Here is a 10,674-nt window from a genome sequence, read left to right on the forward strand (position 1 = left end):
TATCATTGAGCAACTAGATGCACCAGGAAAATAAGCTTCTCAGTTTGCCCTCCCTTGGCAACTTTGATCTTGGGCTTTCAGCTTCCAGAACTGTGAGAAAATACATTTCTGTTGCTTAAGCCACCCAATTTGCGGTATTTTGTTATGGCAGCCAGAGCAGATTAATATACCTACAATAGAAGCACATTATTTGTTATCTTTTCAAAAGAATTCAAGTTGGGGCTTCCCTAGTGGCGCAGTGGTTAAGAATCCGCCTGCCAATGCAGGGGACACGGGTTCGAGCCCTGGTCCGGGAAGATCCCACATGCCGCGGAGCAACTAAGCCCGTGCACCACGACTACTGAGCCTGCACTCTAGAGCCCGCGAGCCACAACTACTACGCCCGCGTGCCACAACTACTGAAGACCGCGTGCTACAACTACTGAAGCCCGCGGGCCTAGAGCCCGTGCTCCGCGACAAGAGAAGCCACTGCAATGAGAAGCCCACACACTGCAACAGAGCAGCCCCCCGCTCGCCGCAACTAGAGAAAGCCCGCGTGCAGCAACAAAGACCCAACGCAGCCAAAAATAAATTTAAAAAAAAACAAAAAAAGAATTCAAAGTTGATAAAAAAAAAAGATACTACTGGATTTCCCCTTACTACTGGGGGCAAAGCCGGTCTTGGTCCCACCACTACAGGAAAAGAGGGAGCAATTAACATGGTCATCTCAGTGTCCTTTAGCCAGGTCCTTTACAGAAATCCCACAAGAAGAGTATTAATGTCCACACTTGACAGATGGGAAAACAGGCTCGGCAAACAGAAAATGTCTCACCTCATATCACCACCTAGGAACCAGCAGAGCTGGAGCTGGGATCCGTGTCTACCTGATCCCCAGATACACCTGAGGTTTTGTTGCTGTTTTTTTTTAAAGATTTTTTTTTTTTTTTTTTTGATTTGGACCACTTTTAAAGTCTTTATTGAATTTGTGACCATATTGCTTCTGTTTTATGTTTTGGTTTTTTGGCCACGAGGCATGTGGGATCCTACCTCCCCGACCAGGGATCGAACCCGCACCCCCTGCATTGGAAGGTGAAGTCCTAACCGCTGGACAGCCAGGGAAGTCCCGACACCTGACTTCTTTTCTCCTCCTCCTCCTACCTACATAGAACAGATGCTGAAATGGTCACAGGGTGGGGTGGGGCTGGATGACATCCTTCAGCCAGTAAGGATCACTCAGGAGATTTTGCTTCCAAGTTCTGGGCAGGATGAATGGTTCTCCTGGGAATTAAAAGTCACCTGAAGGAATTCACTGTGAAAAATCCTAACAGTGAATGTATCTAACTTCTACATCTATTACATCAGGGCCCGCTGACTCAGGAAGCCACAGAGATCAGAGAAATGCCGCAAATGCCGTAAATGCCGTAAATATGAGGCCGGCCAGGTATGATCCCACAGGGTGTGGTGGGGATTGTGGCGACTCATAGACCCCAAGTTGGTCTTGTAACAAACATACTTGTGAGCCAGAGCGAAGCCCTCGTGTAGTTTGTTTGCAGCCTCTGCTTTTGATAACTTAATTTTTGCCACAATCCTGGAGGCAGTGTGTTAGTTAATATAGCACTAGCTACTGTAACAGCTAAACTGCCAAATCCCAGTGACTTTCTTTACCCAGTTGAAGTTTAGTTTTTCACTCACATAAAGTCCAATTAGCAGCCGGCGGGGGGAGGGGCAGGGGGTTCTGTCGACCTGCCTCTGTGGCTCCCGAGATCACCCAGGCATTGATATCCAGTGGGCAGTGATCGTTATGGGCAGATAGTAAAGAGAGAGCAGAACACCAGGTGAGCACGCCTCACTCTGCTCACATCCCATTGGACAGAGCCCTGTGGCCGCCCCACTTAAACACAAAGCAGAGCTGGGTATGTGAGTCCCGGGCCTGTAGCAGCCACTTTCCAACAACTATCCTCTGGACCAGTAAACAGATCTTATCCATCCCTGCCTCAGGCAGTTATTATCATCTCTGGTTTATCAATGGAGATACAAATCTCAGAGAGGCTAAGTGACCTGTGAGAAGTCACACAGCCAGGAGCACTGTCTTTCTGACGCCAACCCAAGGATCTTTTTTCTACCTTAACGTTTCCCAAACTTGCCATCTCATGAGCATCTCTTGTTAAACATACAGGTTCCTGGCCCTCACCCCAGACCTTGAACTGAATGTTCGGGAGAGAGCGTGGTAACTTGTACTTCCACTGAGACTCCCAAGATGATTTTTTTTTTAAATTTATTTTTATTTATTTATTTATGGCTGTGTTGGGTCTTCGTTTCTGTGCGAGGGCTTTCTCTAGTTGCGGCAAGCGGGGGCCACTCTTCATCGCGGTGCGCGGGCCTCTCATTATCGCGGCCTCTTGTTGTGGAGCACAGGCTTCAGACGCGCAGGCTCAGTAATTGTGGCTCACGGGCCCAGTTGCTCCGCGGCATGTGGGATCTTCCCAGACCAGGGCTCGAACCCGTGTCCCCTGCATTGGCAGGCAGATTCTCAACCACTGCGCCACCAGGGAAGCCCCCAAGATGATTTTTATATCAGTCTCTACACTAGGGGCTGCACCCTGGGGAACTTTGTGAAACGCTAATCACTTGGCTTCAGCCCCTAGAAATTCTCAATCAATTGGTCTGCGGGGAGGGGCCCTGATATCGACATGTTGTAAAGCTCTTGGGTGACTCTGATGTGCAGCCAGGACTCAGAAACACTGCCTCTGGTCCCAAGCAAACTGGGCTGGTCATCAGAGTCACCTGCGGGAGACTTTCAAACTAAAGCAGCAATAGAGAGAGGGAGGGAGGGAGGGAGGGAAGGAGGAAGGGAGGCTATCACGTGATTCTTGACCCTGGGAATCGGCTTTTTAAAAAACCGTTCAAATGATTCTAACATGCAGTCCAGGTTGAGACCTACTGAATAAATGGACCAGAAGATTCTGAATCAGTAGGTTTGGGGGAAGCCAAACTTTCCATATTTTTAAAGTTCTTCCAGGAGACTGTGATTCCACTGCCCTAGGGCTTTGCTACTCAAAGTCTGGTCTGAAGTATCAGCACATCACTGGGAACTTGTAAGACATGCAGAATCTCAGGCCCAACCCTAGAGCTGCTAAATCAAACCCCACAATTAACAAGACCCCCAGGAGATCAACACACACGAGTGGGAAAGGCACTGCTCTCAGGCACACGGGCTTTTTGCAGGGAGGACAGCAGTTTATATCCTCCAGTCAGGGCTGACTCAGCTTCTCTCCATCCCCACTCACCCCCTCTTGAGGCTGCAGAACCTTTTCTAGTGTCACCAGCATAGTCTGTCCTCAAAGTTCTGGGCCTTGCTGCCCCCATGCCATGGCCATCTGTTCACGGATACTTTGTTGGAAGGTCTGGGCATGCTCACAGGTCAATGACTCAACAGGGAGCCGGCAGGCCCTTCCTGCCAGGGCAGGACATCACAGATGCTGGGCATTGACTTGAGGACCAGACCGTGGGATTGGTTGCTTCACCTGAAGATCTCTTGTTCAGGTGGGAAGCACCTGGCACAGGGTCTGGCATGTAACAGCATCTGCCCAGTAAATATTTGTTGACCTAAATGTAGATGGCTGAAAATAAGCACTAATCCTTTGTCTATGAATGGTAATTTTTGTGCACTCCTTTTGTGCCCTTTAAAGCATTTTTGTCAGGTGTTCAGATTGTGTTTTTCTTCTTGTTTTCTCATGAAGTTCTAATTCTTTTTCATCTAGCTTCTCTCTGCATGGCATTCTTTGTAATGGTAAAATAACGGAAATATCCTAAATGGCTCATGAGAGGGGGTTTGTTAAATCATTCAGGGGCTCTCTTCCCCCAAAGCCCATCCACCAATACACGTTAAGAACCTCTTTTCTGGAAGGATCCCAACAAGACACCAACAAGCATGGTCTCTGGATCGGTGGAATTCTGGGTGTTCTCTATGAATTCTCTATGAACTACTTTTCACTTGGCTGTATCTTCTATTTTTTTTTTTTTCCTGTTTTGAGCACCTATTACTTTTTTTTTTAATATTTATTTATTTATTTATGGCTGTGTTGGATCTTCGTTTCTGTGCGAGGGCTTTCTCTAGTTGTGGCAAGCGGGGACCACTCTTCATCACGGTGCGCGGGCCTCTCACTATCGCGGCCTCTCTTGTTGCGGAGCACAGGCTCCAGACGCGCAGGCTCAGTAATTGTGGCTCACGGGCCCAGCTGCTCCGTGGCATGTGGGATCCTCCCAGACCAGGGCTCGAACCCGTGTCCCCTGCATTGGCAGGCAGATTCTCAACCACTGCACCACCAGGGAAGCCCTGAGCACCTATTACTTTTGAATAAGAAAAACTAACCAACAGGAACTGGACTGGTTCTAAACTTCATTTAAAATCTCTCATTTATTTTAGCCAGCTTTATCTAATTGACAATGTTTTTATTTAAGAAAATTGCAAATTGGAAAAGAGTTAGTGCTATCAATAACCAATTAGCCAGAAAGCTGAGGCCCAGAGAAGTAAAGTGGTTTATGTGTCCCAGAAAAACAGCCAGGAGCAGAACTCAGGCCCTGACTTGCAGATGGGTGTTCTTTCCCTCACATCACTCCATTCCCTTCCCTCTGGAAGCCTCTTACAGCACTCTCTCTCTCTCTAAGTCAATGATGCAGGGGCGTCTCAGGCATCCATGGCCTCACAGGCTGGACATTCCATCCCACTGTGTGAATGGATCTGTGTGGACTCCAGAGAGTGGACAGAGCCATTAGACCAGGCAGCCTCACATCTGCCCTTACTTCCTGTAAAACCACAGTGAGCTGCACATCAAATGCACAGAACCACTGGCAGAAGTCCTGCCTGCCTGGCCCTGGGCCAGGAGGAGCTGCCTGCCCACTTTGAAAGTCTGCTACTGGGCCATCTGCAAAGGCTGCAGGCAAGCCTACGCCATTTCTGCACATGGGACATTTTCTTAGGAGGATCCAGGTAATACCAACAAGTCCTCCATGGACACTTCCTTCAGGCTGGCTATGGCTTGCTCTGGGCCAAGTAAAAGGAGTGGGACCCTTCTCTAGGGGTCCTTGCCATGCTGGGCTGGGCTTGGGGCAGGGCTCTAGCCCTTTTCCATTTGGACAGGACCCAGGGGAGGGAAATGTGAGCACGTCCTTGACGCACCAGAGCTGATACCAGCAGCCCCAGGCTCTGCAGAAGCCCCATGGCCCTGGCTGGCTGTAATGCCTGGGAGATGCACAGGGTGAATGGATCTCAGGTTTCACAGCTAAGAAAGGAGCCTGAGGATTTTTTTTTTTCCTGGCGTCTGGGCAGCTGAGTCCATGGCAGGTGTTCGGGTGCCCTAAGGTCAGCCTGGGATACCTTTTGTCTTGGGGCCCTGGTCTGTGGTGAGGAGTGTCTCTGGGCTAAAATGATTCTCTGCTGGGTGTCTCCCAGCAGACACCACCCAGGAGGTGGCCCACCTGGGCCTGGGTGTCTGCTGGGAGAAGGTACTTTGGAAGAGAAATGGAGACATTCTGAAGCCAGAGGATGGGGGACTTGAACCTGAAATACTGACAGCTTCTCAAGGCCCACATTGAGGATTTCTTGCTACATCTTATCAGGGAAAAATAAGCAGGCACTTACACGATCAAATCTTAAGAACAGACTGCATACAAACCATCAAAGAGGTATAGATTTTAAAAAAACCTTTAATGGCTTTTCAAAAAAATACAAAAATATTACATGTTCATTATAACAAATTCAAGGGAATTCCCTGGAGGTCCAGTGGTTAGGACTCGGTGCTTTCACTTCTGGGGCCTGGGTTCAATCCCTGGTTGGGAACTAAAATCCTGAAAGCCGTGCGCCTCAGCCAAAAAACAAACAAACAAAATAATGTATTAAGGAAGAAGTAAAAATAACTCCATTCTCCTGAAGAGGTACAAAGTAAAATAAGGTATCATTTTTAGAACTACCAGATTGGCAAGATTAAAAAGAATGGCAATATCCAGCACTGGCAAAGGTGTAGGTCAGGGTTTTTCAACCTCAGCACAATTGACACGGCTTAAGGGATTCCTTGTGCCCCACACTTTAAAATTCCCAAGGCAGCGGGACTTCCCTGGTGGCGCAGTGGTTAAGAATCTGCCTACCAATGCAGGGGACATGGGCTTGAGCCCTGGTCTGGGAAGATCCCACACGCCACGGAGCAACTAAGCCCGTGCGCCACAACTACTGAACCTGAGCTCTAGAGCCCGCAAGCCACAACTACTGAGCCCGCAAGCCACAACTACTGAAGCCCGCACGCCTAGAGCCCGTGCTCCGCAACAAGAGAAGCCACCACAATGAGAAGCCCGCGCACCACAATGAAGAGTAGCCCCTGCTCGCCACAACTAGAGAAAGCCCACGTGCAGCAACAAATATCCAACACAGCCAAAAACAAACAAACAAACAAATAAATAAATTTAAAGGAAAAAAAAAGACTCCGCACTTCCACTACAGGGGGCACGGGTTTGATCCCTAGTTGGGGAACTAAGATCCCGCATGGCGCACAGCATGGCCAAAAAAAAAAAAAAAAAATGTTTTTGAGGAATATTTTGTGCCATTGAAGATGCTTACAATAGTTAATGAAAAAAAAGCAGAATATAAAACTGTATATGTAGTTTATCAGCAATAAAAATACATACATTTAGGGAATTCCCTGGCAGTCCAGTGGTTAAGACTTCACACTTCCACTGCAGGGGGTACGGGTTCGATCCCTGGTCGGGGAACTAAGATCCCACATGCTGCGCGATGCAGCCAAAAAAAATAAAATTTAATTTAAAAAGTAGATACATTTAAAATAATAATAATAATAGCAGCTAACATTTGTTGGACACTCACCAGGAACCTGGTAGCATCCTATCAAATCACTCACTCGATCCTCTCCAAGCCCTTTGAGGTGGGTCCTATCATTAGCCCCATTTTTCAGAGCAGTAAATGGAGGCACAGGGACTTCGGCAGCATGTCCAAGGCCACACAGAGGGGTGGGTGTGGTGAAGCCGGACTTCTAACAGAGCCAGCCTGGCTCCTAGGCACATCACAGCACTACGACAAAATGCTGACACTGGTCATCCCCGGGTACCGGTAGTGGGGGAGGAAGGCTGACGGCTGCTGCAGGGTCACCCAGGGCTTCTCCCCGCAGAACCTGAATCCTGTGCAGAGGGGCATGGAGGGATCACAAACGCGCGGCATCTGATGGCGGCGCCCCAGAGAGGCTGCCTGCGAACTCCTGGCACCTGGGAAAGGCTCTGTCCGCCGTCTGATGAGACCTGGCTGTTCAGCATTCCCTTTTGCTGAGTGAGCTTTCTGATATCCTTCCAGTAAATTCCTTTTCCACGCAAGCAAGTCAGAGTGGATTTCTCTATTCTCTGACACAGGCTCATCCAGGGAGTGAATGAGGTGAGAAGCGTGGTGCGGCGAGGCCTGAGGACCGCAGACGAGCAGAAGAGGAGCCTGGGGAGGAGACGGAGCAGGACAGGCGGCGAGGACGGCCCTGGGCGCAGGGACCACAGAAGCTGGAAGGGGAGTGAGTTAAGGAGGAGGCTACGACCAGCGTCAGACAGTGCTCAGAACTGGAGCAACGTAAGGGCTGAGAAAGGGGCCGCTGGATTCAGCAACAAGGAAGTCACTCCTGCCCTTGGCCAGAAGCGTTTGAGTGAGGATGGAAGTCTGGTTGCAGCAGATTGAACAATGAGAATCAAAGGAGAGACACTGCCTATGGTCTAATGGGGAGAAAAAGGACGGGAACTCAGGGGGAATCCAGGTGAAAGGGGCTTTGTGGGTTTGGGTTTTGTGGGGTTTTTTGGTTTGTTTTGTTTTTGTTTTTTTAAATACAGGAGAAGACATGATGTATGTGCTCATGTACAGAAAAAATGGTGTGAGTTTCCAGAGAAGGTGCAAGAGACAGGAACCAAAGTGACGTTACAGTGGGGGCTGGTCTTGGAGGGAAGACACTTTAAGGAGGTGGGAAGGGAAAAGAATGGCGGTAGAGACAGGCAAAGGCGAGAGGACGAAGACCAAGATCTCAGATGGCATCTGAGGGCACAGGAGCACTCTTTTGGTGAAAGCTTTTCCTTTTCCCTCAGGCAGAATAAGATGCTCACGAATTATAGGTAGAGGTCAACCCTTGAGCGGGCGGCAGACTGGCTTGGAGCACAGGCAGGGCAAGGAAAGAATTCCTGGGAGTTGAGGCTGAGCCAGGAAACCGTGACACAGCAGCTCAAATGGAGAATAAGCTGAAGACTCTCATCAAGACACAGCTTCATTCAAATTTAAAAAACCAAACCCAGCCATTGTGCCGTAGGCAGATATAATAAGTATGAGAGCCTAGAAGCTTAGCTCAACAGCTTCAGAACAGGGCTCTTTAAATCTGCTGCGGCTGTTGTTTGGCGTAGGTAAGATACTTCAGGATTCAAAAATCAGAACCCAAGGTCCACGGTACAAAGTCTGGCTCCCCCACCCCCCCATTCTCTGACCGGCTTCTCTTGCTGTCCTGTATACCTTTTCAGTGTTTCTTTTCAGACACAAGTAATACAAATATATATTCTTAGCTCACATCTTGGTTTTTTGTTTGTTTGTTTGTTGTTTACTTACCGTATCTTGGAGAGCTTTCCTCAGTCCACAAAGAGCTTCCTCTGTTTCCAGCTACCTAGTACTTCTGCATGGGGCCGCACCACGGTTTCTGTGCCTGGTCCTGTACAGATGGACACCTGGGTTGTTTCCAATCTTTTTGCTCTTACAACCAATGCTGCAATGGCTAACCTTTTACATAAGTCATTGCATAGATGTACAAATGTCATCTACAGGGTGGATTCCTAGACTTGTCATTTCACAATCCCTCCAGTAATATCTGAGAGAGCCTGTTGCCTACTGCCCACCCCCTACTTCCAACCCCACCGAATGTGCTGTCAAACTTTGGAATTGTCGCCAACCAGATAGGTTACAATTGGTATCTCTGTGCACTTTTAACAAGCATTCATTTTTTGAAGACTGAAAGTAAGCATCTTTTCATATGTTTGAGAGTCAGTTGTATTTCTTTTTTCGGTGAACTATCTGTTCATGTGCTTAGCTCCTTTTCTCTATTTTGCTGCTGCAAAAGTTCTTAACCTTGGGTCTTTTTCAGAGGGTCTTGTGACTCCGATAAGGTTAAGATTTATGGGGTAAAAAGAACAGTCACCCTAATCCAATACATATCTTGTGTTATACATAGAGGTGGTTTTTTTCGTTTTTAAAACATTTTATTGAAATTTAATACATATACAGAAAAATGTACCTATACTATGTGTTATAGCTTGATGAATTTTCACAAACTGAACACATTCCTATAACAAACATCAGATCAAGAAACAGTATTACCAGCAGCCCAGTAGCTCTTCTCAATAATCCCTTCCTGTCCTCACCATTTACAGATTCTTTTCTTCTGTAGCTTTACTGGTTGATTCTATTTCTTGGCCTTAATACCTTCCTGATGTCATCATACAGTTTAAATTGCAAAGTTGAATGAAAATTTGAGCTAGAAGGCAAGTGATTCATAACTCTCAGTCTTCAACAGCTTTGAAAACCCACTCTACTCTGTAAAGGGTTTTATCACACTTAAGGGAGAGAATCTTCAATCCTAGCACCCCCCCTGCTGGTGATCAATAGTTACCAGGAAAAGCCTCCCATCCCCTCTCCAGGCCCTGAGGATTGAGTCCTGGGACTCAAGCTGCTGCAGATTTAACCAGAACCAGTGCCTAAAGGGATAGAGTGAGGTCACTTATCAAGGCATCCCGAAGTTCCCATTCCCTCCCCTTTCTGTGAGCCAATATTTGAGGAAGGCAACTATCAACTATCAGCATTCCCTTTTGTTAAGTGAGCTTTGGGGGCTATCATAATAGCTTCGGGGGCTATGAATAGAATGACAGGAAAACACAGTTAATCTCCACTTCTCCACCTCTCGCTTATTCCTCCCCAAACAAGAGACTGTTGTGAAGGGTGCTGCTAAAATCAACTGTCAAAGGAGCCAACAGCCCCCAGTTACAGGTCTCAAAAGCCAGTGGGCAACTCTATTTACTGAGCAAGATGATTGATTGATTGATTGACTGACGGACTCTCTCGCTCATTCAGTAGATTCTGTGGCAGACCCTGTGCCGGGTACCAGGGACACAAGATGCAGCCCTGCCTATGATGGAGGAAGTGTGAGGTGCTATGGGAGCACACAGCGTAGGGACATTTAACCTACATACCCAGGGTGAACGGGGCTCAGGGGGAGAATAGGGGAAAGTTGGGGGGAAATGTGTTCTTGCCCTCTAGAAGCTTAGAATCAAGCTGGAGACACAAGAAATGTATGGGTAAAAGGCTAAAAATAACTTGAGGAGGTACCTGGAGTCCCAAATGACATTATTTCTGGAGTCCTGGAGATGGGGAGGGGCCCTGGGCTGACAACGCTGACAGGTGGTAGACGGAGGAGCTAGAGGCCCTTCAGTTGTGGTGAAGGGCGAAAAAAGATGTCCAGGAAGCCAACAGGCCACCGAGTGGGATCTCGTGGTAGGAGAGGGTGGGGAGGATCACCACCACCCAGGGTAGGTTCTTAGGGTTGCAGGTCCAAGAACTCTGCTGTGCCAGGGTACCCAAAGCTGAACGAACTCAATAAGTTTTGGCTGGTGACCTGTAAACCTGATGCC

This window comes from Eubalaena glacialis, chromosome 13, assembly GCF_028564815.1.
Source record: "Eubalaena glacialis isolate mEubGla1 chromosome 13, mEubGla1.1.hap2.+ XY, whole genome shotgun sequence".
NCBI lineage: Eukaryota > Metazoa > Chordata > Mammalia > Artiodactyla > Balaenidae > Eubalaena > Eubalaena glacialis.